At 40.2% G+C, this 19,102-nt stretch overlaps 1 protein-coding gene and 1 pseudogene across 2 annotated transcripts in view; one reads left to right on the plus strand and one right to left on the minus strand.

Moving 5' to 3' along the window:
- stx18 (syntaxin 18) overlaps window positions 1-19,102 on the minus strand; it is a 167,068-nt gene that overhangs the window by 38,101 nt on the left and 109,865 nt on the right. The gene's annotated exons all lie outside the window — the stretch shown is intronic.
- LOC125460211 (U6atac minor spliceosomal RNA) lies at window positions 7,324-7,436 on the plus strand (annotated as a pseudogene).

Consider the following 19,102-nt stretch of genomic DNA (forward strand, 5'->3'; position numbering starts at 1 on the left):
ATTGTTCAAAGCACTGTCTTTCACATGCCTGCCCATGAGCAAATTTAAAAGCTCCCATGGCATTGCTCAGAAAGGCAGGCAGGCAATTCTTAATGTCCTGGTCAATATTTATTTATCAATCAATATCAAAAGAACAGGTCATGTGGCATTATCACAACATAGTTTTGGACGTTGCTGTTAGCCAACTGACATGTATGAGCCAATTTATTGGCTCCAAATCGTATCTGGCATTTCTGCTAATCATGGATGGCACCGTATAAATGCAAATCTTTTTTTAGACTCACTGAGTGCTGAGTGCTATATTCCCAGCAAATTTCTTTATGTTTCTGTGTTTATGGTAAAATAGGCCAAACAGCAACACTTTCATTTGGTTTAGAATATAAATATCTTGTTTAACTTCTCAAAGATGGGTCAACTGTTGGATTGTATCATAAAGTACAATAACACAAGGAACCTATTGTGCCACATAACTGTTCAAACAGTGGCTAATTAAAACGAAAATCAACAATTGGTTATAAATCTTAACCCTTAGTTACCCAATGAAAATTATTAAACAACCTGCCATGAGAGGCAATGTAATTAAAGTAATTTGAATTTGTTGATGATAAGTTGTTCTGCATTTGCAACGTTTTACTGAAAACACCAGAGATAACAAGGTGTAGAGCTGGATGAACACAGCAGGCCAACTAGCATCAGAGGAGCAGGAAGGCTGACATTTTGGGTCTAGGCCTGAAACGTCATCTTTCCTGCTCCTCTGATGCTGCCTGGCCTGCTGTGTTCATCCAACTCTACACCTTGTTAGCTCAGATTCTCCAGCATCTGTAGTTCCTACTATCACTGAAAACACCATTTTGCCATGGTATCTTTTGAACGATTTTAAATAAGTTCAAGCAAGATTGAATAAATGGTGACTAAATCTGGTGCTCTAAATACAACGTTAAAATGATGGCATGTAATCTCCAGTTTTTGGGACAAAACCCTTTCCAAAACAACATTGCACATGATAGTTACATAATTACACAAACAGTTTACATGATCCCAGTTAGCCCTGTTGCTCTTCACAGATGCCATAATTCAATTTTCTGGCAGTTTTCTCTCATTTGCAAAGTTGCCTCAGTGCCCTTTATCCTCTCAACCTGTTTCCCTCAATAAAACCTATACTTGGTGTACAGTGATATCCTTAATGGATTCCTTTCCTCAGAACCCATCCCTCCAAATCTCTTCTTCAAAAATAAATCTTTCATCCCATTTATTTTTTAAACTATCATCTTCATCCTTCCTTTGTTTCTCAAGCCCGTTGAACCTGCCGCCACCCAACTTCAAGCCGATAGATCAAGTCCTGTTTCAACCACACCCTAAGACAGCCTTAGTCATCAATAACACAATTTGTGATTTCAGCTTTGGTGGGCTTTCCCTTTGTATCTTCTAGCTACTTCCCTATTTTCTTTGTCGTAAAATATTTCCCACAAAGCGTTTTAAATTCCTCATCCCTGTTTATAAATTGCTACACAATATCATTCCTCCTCATTTCTGCAACTTCCTTAAACCCTTGTACCAATGTTTTCCATCTGCTCTTCCTCTCTCTTGCAGTGTCCTTCTGTTGGCTCCATCTTTAGTTGCAAAGTTGTCATCCAATTTAGAATTCCAAATCAGATTTTTCTTAATAGTCTCGAACCAATTAGAAACTCTTTGTGATGTTTGGAATTAATTTGTTAAGTTCTAACAAAGTAGATCTGTAATGTGCAATACTGGAAAAGAAACAATACAGCAGATCACGTAGAAAATGATTGCCAAACATTTAATCATCTAAAGAGCCCTTATTTTAGTTGTTATTGTAAATGTACACTATACCTATTAGGCTTTAGCTTGAACAGCCAATATAGCGTTTGAGACTGAAACAGTGGACTTCACAGAGATTTACAAGTTAGATTGCCAGATTTCTGATAACCATCTAGAACTACTTAGTTCAATAATATGGCTGAGTGAGCAAACCACTGTAGCATAATACTCATTTCAAAATATAAAGAAAATGTGTGATTAGCCCATATTGATTTTAGCACAAAACTGCAGTAAAGTCATTGAAGCAGTTTGAAGGTCATAGTCCATTAATTACACCTTTTGAGTACATCACAGCAATCAACAGTGCCAGAGTAACTATGACGGTGTTATGCAGCTGCATTTTAACCTCTGCCCCAGCAGAGTGAAGTATTGTGATGAAACAAAAGTTTGATTTTTATTGAGAATATTCTGAACTCTCAGCTTGCCTGCGAAGCCCAGTGCAATAGAAAAGGAGCTCCTCTGTGGGAGTCCTGATGTGTTTACTAACACATATAAGGATAAATCCAGAGAGACATTTGAAGAATGCTACAACAGCTGAAAAAATGTGAATTCATTTTCTAGAAGAATACTGGAGCCAAAATATTTAATAACTAATCATTTTCTCTTCTCTATAATGTAACATGTAACAGTTAAATAAAAACCATTATAAACATCAATTTGGAGCAGAAAGCACAAAATGCAATACTGTAATTCATTGAAGAAGATGTGCAAATAAAAAGTTTAAAATACATACAGTCTGTAGCTGAATGCTTTTACACATGATGTATTGATTTTAAAGTCATGAAAACCCTGTAAATAATATTTTACAATTTTACACAGCAATTTCCCGAACACAATTTTTAGTAGAAACAGTCACTTGGTAGTATAGAACTTGAGGACTGCTGAAGGAAATAGAGACACTGTTGAGGCTTTTTGTTTTATACTTATCAGGGCAGAATTGCAAGGATATCAACTCTCAAAGGGAACAACAATTTATTCTGTATGAGAAGATGGTGCTGACTGGTTGGAAGATGGACTGCGATTGGCCGGGACGCTGCCGTGTGTGCACCAGGGATAAGCTTAGGCCATAGGTGACTCAGTTGGGCAGGCAAGGCATGATCATAAAAATGAGGTTCTCAGCCTTGCAAAAGTGAGCTGAAAAATCGGTCATTACAAGTTGATTATTCCTAGGTCTGTGAAGAGGCAACCTTAAAAGTGGCATCTGCGAGCCATAACTCACAAAGACAATCCAAGATCTCATAGGCTGCACAAGAGCGTGGACAGGATTTCATCTCACCTTGTACTGTGGTATTCACCCACAAGCTCTTTTATGCGATGCTTCCTTTCCAGAGTGGTACAGGCTTCACAATCCAAGCACTTCATGGCTTGTGCTGCATACATTGCAATAAGATCCACTCTGTCAAAAGTCCATACACATTAGAGACCACGGCACTCTTTGCTGGAGTCCCTGTGTCCCGCTGTATTGAGGACTATACTAAACTGTCATTTGTGTGCGATACAAACATTCATTGCTCACATTACCAAGGGCCTGTTTTGTTTTTGGTATTCCCTACAAAGGCTCATTAGAACCATGGCCAGTAAGTCCAGTCACAGCATGTGTTATCATCTCCGTGGCCGAGGAGCATCAAAGACACAAGAAATCAAGGAGAAGCAAATGTGCCTGTATGCCCAGGACCAGCAGCAACCTTCAGCAGCTATAGAACTGCCCCCACAGGTTGCTGCTGCAGGTCCCCTCAAGATGAACAGAAGACACAAGAGATGTGAGGTCTCTCTCTTCAATGCCATTTTCTTCAGCTGAGTAAGGTGCATCCCTTCTGCAGATTGATGTCCCAGGATACCAACACAGAGCTCATTCATCTGCTCAGGCAGATCTTGCGACCTGAAGGACTAGCGGAGCTGTCCTATTCTAGTGACCATCAAAGTGACAGCTTCACTAAATTTATACGCAACTGGCTGTTTCCAAGGATGCACTGAGAACCTGTGTGGGATTTCTTGATCCTTAATCAACAAATGTATCAAGGCTGTCATTAATGTGATTTGTGACAAATCGCACTGCTTCATCTTGTTTCTCCACGTAATAAGGTCCATGCTGCATAGGCAAAAAAAGCTGGCTTCCCTCAAATGCAGGGCGCTACAGATGGTATTCACATCACGTTGAGAATGCTATATCATAACACAGCTGATTTAAACAACAAATAGGGTTCCAGTCTATTATTATCTGTGATCATTTGGAGCAAATCCGCATCTGCACCAGGTATCCTGGAAGCTGCTGCGATGTCTATATCCTTCAGTAATCTGCGTTCCTGTTTCATTTCAAGGATGACGGAGATGGCCTTGCGGTGTTATCACCAGACTACCAACCCAGAGATCCAAGTCATGTTCTGTGGATCTATCTTTGAATCTCACTATGACAGATGGAATTTGAATTCAATAAAAATCTGAAATTACAGATCTAATGATAACCATGAAACCGTTGTCGATTGTTGGAAAAATCCATCTGGTTACGGGGAAGGAAACTGCCATCCTTACCGGGACTGGCTGACTTATGACTCCAGACCCATAACAATGTGATAGATTCTGGGCAATTACGGGTCAGCAATAAATATTGGCCTCACCAGAAACAAAATCTTGTGAATGCATAATTGGTACACTGGGGTGTTAGGGCAAGAGTAACAGTCCTTTAGACAGGGTTCTATGGTATGGGTGGATAACCTGTTTAGCTTGATTCTAGTAGCTGTAGTTACTAAGATATTTGATTGATTATGTGATTATTTAAAGTAGCAGTACATTTTTGAATATGAGCTTCTATTTTCAATAAATTGTCATCCATGCCACCTACGTGCCCTCAGAAGCTGCTCTTTATTGTTTCCCACCTACACTGTGAAAGGCTGTTTGTTGCTGGCTGCAATTTGATCCTGTGTACAGCTTGGCAAAAAATGATGCCAGCGGTGAACTCCCATCCTATCATTTATGAGTATTTTGCTCTGGGAACAATGAATAATAATGCCTCAGGAACACCACCAGCTCCAAGTTTCGTTCCAATTCATACATCCTTTTTATTCAGACAGTATCATTTGATTTCTCATCATCACTGGGTTTCCTACCTGGGTGAGTGCATGACAGTGTGAGTGGTGACACCACAGAGACTTGGTACATCTACAACAAGCTGGGTAGCTCACTGAAGCTCATTGAGAGAAACCCTCCAAAGAAATTGATAAGCAAGTTGTGGGTCTTGGAAGGAAACTTGAAGCTGGTGGTGTTTCTAAGTCATTGTCAGTCATTGTTCCTAGGCCAGGGCTAGCAACAGCATTTTATTTTGTAATGATTCTCTAATGATTCCCCTAGACAAATACCCTTGAATTAAGATGCTGGGAGAAGTGGTGTTAGTCAATGATCACAGGCTTCAAAATCCTTTGTTACTGACTTGACATCAGGAATCTCCATTCTATTCAACCACAATTTCACACAGTTCAGCTAAGCTAGTCTTCCTTTTTGCAGTTTCCACTAAAGGCTTGTATCCATTGTACACTTAGGTTTTTCACCATGGTCTAACTCATAGACAACTCTAAATACAATAGTTGGTGGGTAATGAGGGTGACCTAGTACTTCTACTGTAAAGATGTACATTTTAGCACTGTTCAGCATATACACTGTAGTACAGAGACCCTGCAGAGCTCCGAAATTAGAAAGGACCCTTTTGCTTAACACCAGATGATCTTGAACCAAATCAGGTCACTTTTTTCTTGTACATATCAACAATCTCAAGATTATTTTCCTTTACACTGTAGGATTTCCCTTCATAAAAGTCAACAATTCAATGTGTCTCATTAGCACTACAAGCCAGCTTCACAGTGGTCTGTTCATGACCATTATTACCACCAATGTGGATTATTTTACTTTGTCATTTTAAGTTATGGTTTCAATGTACATTGTAATTTCATTGGTGGTTCAATATTCTCAGCATCATTTCCGTAGTCTCGAAAGTGTTTCTCATTATGATGATGGCAAAGCTGGTGTAAATTTGACTCTCTGACTCACAGAATTGTGGTGGTGCAGGAGGAGCTCATTCAGTCCATTGTGCCTGCACCAGCTCATTAAATGAACATCATAACCTAATATCAATCTCCTGCTTTTTACCTATACTCTTGCACAGTAATTTTATCAAAATAATCATCCAATGACTTCTTGAATACCTCAACTGAACACCTCCAGGCAGTGCATTCAATATAGTAACTTTGTTCTTGCATCTTTTGCAGTTCACTTTAAATCTACGGTCTCTTGTCTGTTTATTAAATGAGCAGTTTTATGCATCTATTTTCACAAGTGTGAACCTATATTTTAAGGCTATTCTTAGTAGTAACACAATTTCTTAAAATAGCAAATTATATAGCACAAATCATAATCTTAATTGTCTCTACTTCATGTACAGATACTGAAAGTTATCAACATCTCAGAAAAATTAAATGTGCAAAAGTAAAATTCTCCAGCATGTACAGAGGTTGCTTCACAAACCAGCAAACATCACTTGTTCAAACATATATAATTTCCTCTCTTTCTGAATTGTTATTTGTGCTAATATTTTTTAATATTTGAGCAACGTAATGGCATCTCTGAACACAGGCCAAGCACTTCACTATGTGAAACGTCTACCTTGAACCCTCTGGTGTATTCAGAACAGACCAGGCTTATGAATTGCATTTTTAAGCGTTATTAAGCATATCAGAATTTACATTCAATTTTCAATATAAATCCAAAAGATGGAAAATACACAGATCACATTTCTGTACGATGTACAAGGTAAAGCAGCTATCGTATATAACAATTGCAATGCAAAAATGTGCTAAATCACATGTTCATAAGATTCAGTTGACTTCTGTTAAGCGTTTACATTGAAAGTCCTATCATTTCAAGAGATTGGCAGAAAACACTGCCAGAATTGTTGACACTGTTTGTCAACTCAGCAGCATATTCATCAAAGACAGTGGCACTACTGACTAAAACAGTCTCAGGTTGTACAATTTTTACTTTATTGATATAAATGCAGTAATTTTGGTGACTGCAAAGCAAACTTAATTTTAGATGTTTTAAGAATAAATAGGAAGACAGCCTTTCAAGAACTTTGGGCCTAGATCCTTCTTCAGAAATGGGGAGGGTAAGGGGGTTCTAACATAAATAGGGAGGGAAGGGGAGGCGGATTGAAGACGGAAAGTGGAGAAGATAGATGGAGAGGAGACAGACAGGTCGAAGATGTCACAGATTGTAACATAGTGCAGAATCAATGTTCTACTGTGATTAGAAGTTAAGATGGAGACAACTGAAAATTCTTTTTTGCAAAATAATGGTACAACTCAAAGTAAACTATCAATGTATTGACAGGCTGTTGACACCTTTAAGATTCTCATCAGCATTTCATTCACATTGAGTTCTTCAGAGGTTCTTTATACTCAGTAACTTCAAAAAGTATTTACAAATTTACACTTTTCAATGGAATATTAAAGATCAGAAGGTTAGCACTCCCCTTGATACGGATGGAAGAAATCCTAATGGCCTAACAGCACACAAATGGTTAAGGCATTGCCATCTAATTGCCATGTTTGCTCTTTCTCCATAAAGGCAATCCAGCTCCCCCGAGTGCTATCGCAAGGCCTCGAAGATTATGGTGCAAAGCCATGTTTATACGCTATAAATGAGGCCTTTGAAACTAGACAGAGCACACTGCCCTACTGAAGATTGAAGGTGTTTATTGCGCAATGAAACACAATTTTACCTGGCCAAGAGATGTGCTTATGTCCACAGAGCAAACAACAACACTGTCACTTCAGTGAAAAACCACCCAAGCTCCTTGGGGAGTCGGGGTGGCCATGGGTACCAGCATGGGCCCAAGCATTGCCTGCCTCTTTGTAGGTTACGTGGAACAATCCCTCTTCCACAGCTACGCTGGCCTTAAATCCCACCTCTTCCTCCGCTACATCGATGACTGTATCAGTGCCGCCTCATGCTCCCACGAGGAACTCGAACAGTTCATCCACTTCACCAACACCTTCCACCCCAACTTTAAGTTCACCTGGACCATCTCTGATGCATCTCTCTTCTTCCTGGACCCCTCTGTCTCCATCTCTGGCAACCACCTGGAAACCGATATCCATTTCAAGCCCACTGATTCCCACAGCTACCTAGAATACACTTCTGCCCACCCACCTTCCTGCAAAAACGCCATCCCCTATTCCCAACTCCTTCACCTCCACCGCATCTGCTCCCAGAATGAGACATTCCACTCCTGAACATCTCAGATGTCCTCGTTTTTCAAGGACCACAACATCCCCCTCATTAGTGGTCGAGAACACCCTTGACTGTGTCTCCTACATTTCCTGCAAATCATCCCTCACACCCCATCCCTGCAATAACAATCAAAACAGAATCCCCCTCATCCTCACGTACCATTCCCCAAAACCTTCCAGATCCAACGCATCGTCATCCGACACTTCCGCCATCTGCAATTCGACCCCACTACTGAGGACATTTTTCCCCTCCCCACCCTTATCTGCCTTCTGGAGGGACCACTCTCTGTGTGATTCGCTCGTCTACTCCAGGCTCCCCTTCAACTCCACCACACCTGCCCCTACACCTCACCCCTCACCCCCATCCCTGCAGCCCTTACTTTTAGGTGCTATTCTGTTAATAATTTCAAATACTTCTGATTGTCACCATTTAATTTTTATTTTGGCGTTGTTTGCTGTAGCATGTCCTTTATCACGTCATTATCAAAGATGTTGTGTATTTATACGGCAATTCTCAGACCTTGGGTCATCCTAAAGTGCTTTACAGCCAATGTATCTTTGTGGTACTGTCACTGTTGTAATGTTGGAAATTTGGCAGTCAATTTATAATTCCCAGAAAAAGCAAAGATGATAAAGACCAATTTATTTGTTTTTGTGATACTGAATGAGGGATAGATATTGGGGATGACTCTGCTACTCTTCTTCAAATAATGCCATGAGTTCTTTTATAATCATTTTAGCGAGCAGATGGGATCTTAGCTTAGCATATCGTCTGAAATATGGCACCACCGACAGTGTAGCATTCCTTCAGGGCTGAACTGGAGTGTTAATCCAGATTGTTGTCTCAAGTTGGGCTTGAATCTGCAATTGTGACTCAGAAGTGAGAATGCTACCAGCTGAGCCATGACTGACACTTTTCCTGTCGCACTGTGCACAACAGATCAACTGCTATGCTGTTTTATTATGAAGGTCTTACACAACCTAATGTAGAAAGTACAGCTTTTTCCTTTCAGGTGGAGCCATATCCTTCCAAAGCCATAGAAACTAACTTCCATTACATAAACCCTAAGTGAGACTAGAGGTTAATTGTTTTCCTAGCTGTAGGGCCCAAACCTGGCTTCTCTGTCCCTTTTTGAAAGTATGATTGGCAAGATCGCTCAGGAGTTTGCAGTTTGTAGCTGCTGGGTCGAATGGCTATATTTATTTTGAATTGTGATTGGCAAGGCCACACAGAATTTACAAAAGACAAAGAGGCAAACAGATATATTATGTAATCTAACAGTCTATATCTATATTTAGAGGTATGGGATATATCTCTTAAGTCAGATATATGTCAAGGACGATGAGGGATGGGCAATAAATACTTGCTTTGCAAATAAAGCCCACATCCCAGGAACATGTAGAATAAAATATTCGATTAAATAGTTAAGAATGTTTAGTGAGGTTGTAGAATTTGGAAAATGGCGCATAGGAAGATCTAGAGATAATGGGAACTACAGATGCTGGAGAATCTGAGATAACAAAGCATGGAGCTGGATGAACACAGCAGGTCAAGCAGCATCTTAGGAGCACAAAAGCAGATGTTTCAGGCCTAGACCCTTCATCAGAAAAGCACGTCAACTTTTGTGCTCCTAAGATACTGCTTGGCCTGCTGTGTTCATCCAGCTCCACACTTTGTTATCCAGCATAGGAAGATCTACCTGAGCGAGTACATTTGCAAGCTGGTTTGAAATAACTCTACTGAAGTCGGTATCCAATAACCAAATCACCCTTTATTTACACAAGCATAGTACTTAACACTGATCTGGGTTCCTCAGAGCTAGCCCTCTGACTCATCAGAACCTCTGACACTCCTGTTTACATCTGTCAGCCTGATTGGATCGGGTTAACAGCCCAAATCAGACAGCGCATATTCTATGTAGGCTACCTGGCCGACCTCAATACAATCACTGCAGGTTACAATATTGGTTAAGAAGAACATTACAGTGTTGGAGAAAGAGGAAGTCCTGGGGGTGCAAGGACAGAATCAATTTGGCTAGACCTAAGGAACAAAAAGGGAGTAATTACATTGCTTCATGTGGTTTATAGGCTGCGAAGTAGTCAAAATGATGTTGAGGAGCAAATCTGCAGGCAAATAACAGAAGCCAACATTATTGAATGGTCTTAATGGGGTAGAGATGCCAGTGCTGGACTGGGGTGGACAAAGTCAGAAGTCACACAACACCAGGTTACAGCCCAACAGGTTTATTTTAAATCACAAGCTTTTGGAGTGCTGCTCCTTTGTCAGATTAAGGGGAGAAAGACACACCAGCACAGAATATATTCTCTGCCTATATATTCTATGCCTATGTGCTTCTCTCTACTTTATGCAATGAAGGAGCAGCGCAGTGAAAGTTTGTGATTTTAAATAAAGCTGCTGGACTGTAAAGTGGTGTAGAGCTGGATGAACACAGGAGGCCAAGCAGCATCAAAGGAGCAGGAAAGCTGATGTTTCAGGCCTAGACCCTTCTTGAGAAATGGGGGAAGAGGAAGGGGGTTCTGAAATAAATAGGGAGAGAGGGGAAGGCAGATAGAAGATGGACAGAGGAGAAGATAGGTGGAGAGGAGACAGACGGATCAAAGAGGCATAGATGGAGCCAGTAAAGGTGAGAGTGTAGGTGGTGAGGTGGGGGGGGGGGGATAGATCAGTCCAGGGAGGGCGGACAGTTCAAGGGGGCAGGATTAGGCTAGTAGGTAGGAGATGGGTGTGGGGCTTGAGGTGGGAGAAAGTGATAGGTGGGAGGAAGGGCAGGCTGGGCTGGTTTTGGGATGCGGTAGCAGGGAGGGGAAACTTTGAAGCTTATGAAGTCCACATTGATACCATTGGGCTGCAGCGTTCCCAAGTGGAATATGAGGTGCAGCCGCAACTCATATTCTGCTTGTGAATCCTGCAGCCCAATGGTATCAATGTGGCCTTCACAAGCTTCAACATCTCCCCTCCCCACTACTGCATCCCAAAACTAGCCCAGCCTGTCCCTGCCTTCCTAACCTGTCCTTCCTCCCACCTTGTTATCTCAGGTTCTCCAGCATCTGCAGTTCCTACTATCTCTGTAAATTGGTGATGCGTGACTTCAAAATTTTAAGGGGGATCTATAATTACCCAAATAAAGAGAGGGATATTGGTTCTGTAAGTGGCAGCAAGGCGAAAGTGTATCTACATTGTATTTAGGGGAATTTTCTCCAGCAAAACGTATCCAGTCCAACAAGAAACGTTGGACTGTTGCACATTTATTCTGGAAATGAGGTGGGCCAAGCAGAACAACTGTCAGTGGAGGAACATTTAGAAGACACTGATCATTATATCATAATGCTTAGGATGATGATAGGGAAAGACAATGGTCAATGCAAAGTAAAAAAAAAACAGTTTGTGGTAAACTGATTCCAATGGGGCAAGATTAGAGCTGGCCAGATTATCTAGAATAAGACAGCGGTGAGAAAAACTGAGCATGTGGCATCCTCAAAGGACCAGTAAAGGTATATTCCCTCAAAAAGTAAATGTAGGACAAACAAATCTAGAGCTCTTTGGATGACAAAGGAGACAGAAAATAAAGAACAAAAAGTGTATTTATGACAGGTGACAGGTAGAAAACATGACTGAGGACCATGAAAATCCAGAAAATTTATAAGTAAGGTGAGAAAACAATTTAGACATGCAAAGAGGAATTTTGAGAAAAGACTGGCTATCAACATAAATCTCAAAGTTTTCTATAGGCATAAAAATAGAAAAGGAGTGGGGCTGATTAGTGACCAAATGGAAATTACTCATGGAGGCAGGAGCAAGTCTGGTGTATTAAATAAATTCTTTGCTTCTGTCTTTCCCAAGGAGATAGATGCAAGCCAGGCCAAGTGAGAGGAAACTCTGTTTCTAGTAGGATTCAAAATTGACAAGGAAGGAAGGGTTGGATAGATTGTTGTATTTTAAATTGGACCGATGAGATTCAAGGATACTGAAGTAAGTGAGAGTGGAACTGACCATAGTGTTTCAGTCTTCCCTTGACACAGTCAAGATATCAGAAGACTGAAGAACTGCTCAGAGGTTCTAAGGACAAGGCTGGCAAGCACAGAGCAGCAGTTTAACTTCAGTGGTGGAGAAGCTCCTAGAAACAATTAATTTGGAATTAGTGCTCATATGGAAAAAGGTAGGCTGATTAGGATGTGCCAGCATGGATTTCTAAAGGGTAAATCATGTTTCACTTATTTGGAGGGTTTTTCTGAAGAAGTTGAAGGACTGATGAGGGTAATTCTGTTATGTGTTGTACGTGGACTTGCAGAGGTGTTGCAAGCAGTACCACACAACAAATGGTGAGAAAAGTTAGAGCTTATTAAATAAAATGAAAAATTATGTACCCACATTGCTGAGCGATAAGAAAAAGAGAGTAGTGGTTAGTGGATACAAACATGGATAACTTTTTTGAGTTGGAAGAATGTTTGTAGTGGAATTTGCCAGGGTTGGCATTGGGGCCCTTGCTTTTCCTGATACATTTTAATGATCTTGATCTTTGCGCACAGGAGACAATTTCAAAGTTTATGGATGATATGAAATTTGGAAATATTGTAAACTGTGAGGACAACAATGTAGAATCCAATAGAACATAGGCCAGTAGAGAAGCAGGGTGACATGAGGCAGACACTGTTCAATGCAGACAAATGAGAAATGATCCATTTTTGGAGGAAAACATTAACAGACAAGACAAAACAAGGGGTCTAATTCTAAAGGGACCTGGGTATATGGAGGCACAGATCACTGGAACTAATAGAACAAATGGAGAGAGCAGTTAATAAATAATTAATGAACTCCGACTTTATTAAAGGGTTAAGAGTACAAAAACAAGGAGGTGATGCTGAACTTCTATAAGACATCTGTTAGACCTTAGGTGGTGTGTTGCAAACAGTTTTGAGTGCCACGCTATATGAAGGATGTAAACACAATGGGGAAAGAGTGCAGGACAGATTTACAAGAATGGTTGCAGGGATGAGCAACTTTGGTTATAAGGATTGACTGGACAGATTGGGATGGCTTTTCTTGGAGGGAAGATAGCTGAAAGGAGATCTGATAGAGGTTTTCAAATGAATGAGGTTCCTGGACAACACAGACAGGGATAAACTTATAGAACCTAACCTGGAGCTATATAAGGCATTATATAGGTCTCAGCTAGAATACTGTGTACAGCTTTTATGCATTATACCATGGGAAGGATGTGATTACATGAGAAAGCGTGCAGAGGAAATTCACCAGGATGCTTCCTGGGCTGGACCATTTCAACGATGAAGATGAGATAAACTTTTTTTTTCTGCTTTCCTTACAGCAGACAAAACTGAGGCAGGACATGATTAAGGTGAGGGCTCAGCAGTCCTTCAAGCATCAGAGACCTCACTTGTCACAGTTTCTCCTGGCTGTTTGGATACTGCAAATGTGCTCACCAAACTTTGTTCCCAAATCTAAACATGATGGCCCTGCAGTCTGTGTGGGTGTAATTGTACTGGTGGAGATTGTCAAGAGACAGGTGAAGATGCGTGTTCTGGGTCAGTGATGTCACGGTTCCCCCAGAAGTATAATCTTCAGGCTCTTGACATGGATGTGGCCTGGACTTGGGATTGTAAACATCTGTAGTGGCAAGCAAAAATAACCACATTAAGGATCAGCACAATCTGAGTGTTAACATTTCCTTGCATGCCACTTGTGTATCCACATGCCAGCATCAGATTGGATGTTGTGTATCCACATGCCAGCATCAGATTGGATGTTTTCACGCTCTCAGAGTCAGACAGCATGGAAACAGGCCCTTCAGTCCAAAAATTCCACTCTAACCATGTTCCCAAACTAAACTAGTCCCACCTGCCTGCATTTGGTCCATATCCTTCCAAACCTTTCCTATTCATGACCAAATGTCTTTTAAACATGCCTGACTATCTGTGATCCATCTTGGCTGTCTGTAATCACTCAGCCATCCTCTTTTGCAATTTGCAATTCCCCTTCCTCCACGGGTGAGCAAGTTTAGGTCAGACAATCCACTTCCGGTCCCTGACCTCTCCCTTGAATTGTGAGCCTGCCTCTCCTGGATGACAACTTGCAGATGCAGTGAGATTACATTTAGCTCCCTTGACTGCACACATATCTATCACACATACGGAGCTGTTAGCAATACATTGGATCCATGCACTCACAAAAGCTGAACTGTCATTTTGCTTCAAGTATCTTGCAATATGGAGGCTATTCTCATATTTACCTGCCTGACCTAGCTATCCACTCAAAGATACATTACTCGTGGACCTTACAAGCAATGATTTGGTATTGTGAGGCCATGCCATCTACCCTGGTGGACTGGAGCAGGTTGTTGACTTGTATCCTGCATCAGACATCGGATCTTCACGAGACCCAGTGATGGCTAAAGTCATCTTCAATATCTGTCCATGTTGCTTCAATCAGGGAGAAGGGTCTTCTGTTCAGATCTGTGGGAAAGAGGACTTGCAGGAGAATCTGCATTGAGGCAACGCTGGATATTTTGCTCAGATATATGTGCAGTTGAAGTAGCTCCGATATGATTTTCTTGGTGTGGCCGAAATAATAGGGACATAGTAGTTAGTGAGGTGGCAAAATATTGCAATTAAAAACTGAATAAAGTGTTAAGAGTGGAGGTGAACAGCAAAATTATGACGGTGAAGCAGAATTTCACTGTATATTACGACACTCTTTTATAGCCTGCTTCTAACTGTTGCATTCCCATCTGACAGTGGGATCTACCAATAGCCACCCCTGCCATGTAACTGCACATTTAAGCCCACCACTGGTCCTTTAAATTTTAATTGCAACTAGGTGTGTGCCGACTCCTGACATACAAATAGAAGTTTCCTATATTAAATTCCAACCACTGAATCTGAGAAAAATACCCAGAGTGAAAACCAAAGGGCATCACACATTTCCAACTAAGACATTGTAAATTTGACTCTCAATGTTTGACAGCTACAGTCACAGGTCCTCAGTCTATAGCATCCGATACCATAATTTCTTTTCAGAAAACATCACATTTAACCTTACGTATAAAGGCCGAGATCCTCTTTCTAAACTGTTCTTTGTTTTTACTTCCACTTCTTTTGTTTCCATTTCTCTGCTCTAGCTTACCTGCACTACTACAGCACTCACTTAATTTTGAAAACTATTTGATGGCCAAAGCTTTATGAATGGTCATTCTACTTATTCAACAATACTTCTATTTCTTCTGAGTTATTAAAAAGATAATGTGGACTCCCATTTTCCACAGAATAGAAGGTACTTAAGGTTGAACTTAGTCCTTGACTGATTTCCCACACAGATGCATACTTCAGCCATCGCGACCATTCTGTCACCAGCAATTACTATTCAAAATCAATTGAATGATTTCAATTGATTTTGAACTCGACAAGGCAGCAAATTTGGAACAAAATTAATGTGTTATGGATCGTCACAACAGTCTTAGTGCTCAACTGGAATGCTGCAGATGCTTAAGTTCATTTAAAAAGTTACTATATCTCTTATTGAAAAGGGTTGTAGATAAGTTAGTAAATTCCTTTGACTATAACTGTCCTAATTTTGTCAAAACTTCCCAATGCCCGAATATTATATGTGTCACAATTCACTATTTATAGAAATTAAATGACAGTGTAAAGCATATAAACACCCCACAGATGCTAATTGATTTTACTTAAATAACCTATTTGAATACAAGACTTGCAAGTGTCATGTTTGAAGTTTCTTGTGCTGCTTAAGGATTTAGATGAATGTTACAATTAACAAGCTGCAGGAAGAAATAATCAAGCCATTGCTATTTAAGTCTAATAAATAATTCATTGCTTACAAGGTTCTGCTTCAAAACGAGTTTCCTGGTAAGACAATTTATTGATTATAGCAATACAGATTCAGTCGAACTGCAGATGAATGGACCTTTGAATTGTCCTTCCATTTTGCCTCGCTCTCAAAAATCAAACATGGATATGCTTATTTCACTCTGGTGCAAACAAATAAGGCAAAATCAGTGACATTTATCCAGCATAGCTTTGCAAGTCCTTGTGGGCACTCAAGGGTGAGGCTGGCAAATACATTAAAACAACTCTGCCATTTCAACAGTACATGGTATTATATGGAGACTTTTATTGTTTAAATTACAAAGAGAACTTTTTCTTTAAGACATTAGGGTATCAAATTAAGCCACGGTCCCAGAGAAAATGTAGAAGAGGTTTGATGGTGACTTACAAAGCTTTGCACTGTGCTTTTTTAGTAAAAATATATGTGCCAATAAATCACTATTCTCCTTTATGGATTGGTTGGTCTTTCTCTTGCTTTTTGTAGGTTTCATTTTACAGTGCTTACTTTGCAGGTTGGTCGACTATTGTACCAAGTGTCAAAATGTTTAGATCAAACCTCACCTCGTATCCTGAATGTACAAGACTGTTAGAGACTAGCAAAAAATCAGATTTGAAAGAAGGCTTCAATTCCTTCCACCTAGTTGAACCAAGACAGTAGCAAAATTACAGTAGAAATGATGGACTTGCTCTCTCTTCCCACTCAAGTGACATTTTCCCATGCACCATCCACTGTGAAACTCAGGTACTTATCAGAATCTATATAAATTTGTGTCCTATAGAGAGAATTGATGTCCCACAGAGGACTCTGATGCAACAATATAACAGATGCTTACTCAGTCAAGCTTAATGTTAAAATTGAAGAGTTCACCTCTTCAGGAAACAAGTCTGTAATTATTTTTGTAAGCTCAGGAAGGACAGAGTGCTTCTCTGCGCTCCATATTGACAATGTAAGCAACAGACAAGCTGCACTCTCTCTTGTATTTTTCCCCTTGCTTGTTCACTTAGATTATACATTTATAGCTACTTATGCTAGTAATTTACAGCAACATGCTGTCCGCTGTTTCCAGGCCACATTTGCAACTCATTATTAAAATATGAAACATTTCTTGGCCTAACTTCAGAAAGTCATGTGAAATTTTTAAAAATTAATTAGAGATAAACAATTCTGAGGTATATTCCTGAGTTTCAATTAAAGTTTACATGCAATCCAAACAGCAGGAATTAAGAGACTTTCCTCAGGAGTACAATAAAATTAGCATTGCAACACCTTCCAGCACAACTTTCCAGTAATTATTAACACAGCACTGTGACTTTGCCGAAGGGTACTGGAGGACTTCTTTTAGATTTTAACAATGCGATTTCTTTGATGAATCAGCAAATTGGTCTGATGAGTAACTGAGTGGAAAACTATTAGGTGAGGAGTGACCTGAAATGCAATTGTAGCTGTATGGCCTGGATCGGGGAGCAGATCACATCAACCTGCTCAGCCAGACCTGTTTCAGAAGGTATCTCATCTCTGCACTTGGCACTTCCTGAGGCCATTGAATGGATAACCAAACTAAACATTATGTTATCATACATTATTTCAGTTAACCTGTTCAGACCAGTCTGATGTACCTCTGGGGCAGATGGGACAAGAATCCAGATCTTCTGGCCAAGGGGCAGGGAACTACTGTTGCACCACAAACTTTTCCTATCACTTGGAAGTTATTCTACAGAGCAACCGCTGATGAATCCACATTCAGCTTCTTAGTTGTGCTGAATTAGCTAATCTAAATTAGGGAATAGTAGATTAAAACTGGTTTTTGGAGCTGCTGATCCGAAATATCATTTTGTGGGAAGCATACAATGCCAAAAGAACTAAATTGGACTCAGCTGTGAGGTCCTTAAAAGGTCCAACAGCCCGCCAGCTCTCATCTGGTAAGGTACTAGAGGACAACCAGCAAGCAAGGAGGCCTACCTCATCCAAGAGGCAGTGTGTTCAAAAGAAAGTTGTGCAGGGTTGGAAAGAGAAATAAATTTGGAATAAGGAAAAACAGTAAAGTATATTGAAAAATACTATTGAGCAATTACTATACATATGTATGGAAGAATGTCATTCAGCCCCTCAAACCTGTTCCACTGTATAATCAGAGCATAGCAGGTCAGCTTATGTTTTGAATTCTATTTTCCCACCCACCATGGAAAACCTGTAATTCCATTGTCTATCAGCAATCTATTACCTCCACCTTAAAAATGTTCAACGACCCCCATCTCTACTACCTTCTGATTACTTGCATCATGAATAAAACCAGGTTAATTCTCTTGCTGAGGCATCTTCCACATCTTTTCTGTCAAGGATGGCCTTTCTAGACCAAGGTAGTGAACAGTACAATTCATAGTTTTATACTGCATACTGTTCACTCACTAGTTATGTAAATAAACTATTTCCGAGACCAAATCATGGACTAGCACAGCTTCTGTCTTCGAAAAGAAGAAAATTAAGCAGCTGCTCAACATAGTCCAGTAGCTGGTGAATCAAGTTAGAGTTGGTTTTTGTGGAAATATTCAAGTTACCATATTATTACCATAAATAATTACAAATATTGCTGTAAATGGGACTAGCATCAGAGAAATGAAGGTTTGAGTACTGTACACTGTTATTTAAAAAAGCCAGATAACTAGTGGCCAATTGGCCCATCATTGGTATTAGGAAAAATGTTACTTGGGTCAAAATTAATTGCATGTTCAAGAACATGTGCTACTAAATTATACAGAGCAACAGGTTTAAAGAGTTGTTAAGCTCCACTTAGTCCTCTGAAGTGTACATAGATTTTAAAAGGTATTTGATAAAATGCCACATACTAGACATGTTAGCAAAACTGTAAAACTATGACAGGATCACTGGCAATGCGGTTAGGAGAGCGATTAGTCATTAATGGTTGTTGTCCAGACTGCAGGACAATGTATAGTAGTACCTCTCAGGGGCACAGGCAAGTAGGACAACAGTACTTTTTGACATAGTCTAATAACCTGGACTTGGATTTGGCAGGAATGAACTCAAAGTGCAGCTGACAGAAAACTTGGAAATGCAGTACACAGAAGGACAACAAGATACTATAATAGGA

The sequence above is a fragment of the Stegostoma tigrinum genome, chromosome 1 (genome assembly GCF_030684315.1).
Source record: "Stegostoma tigrinum isolate sSteTig4 chromosome 1, sSteTig4.hap1, whole genome shotgun sequence".
NCBI classification, from domain to species: Eukaryota; Metazoa; Chordata; class Chondrichthyes; order Orectolobiformes; family Stegostomatidae; genus Stegostoma; species Stegostoma tigrinum.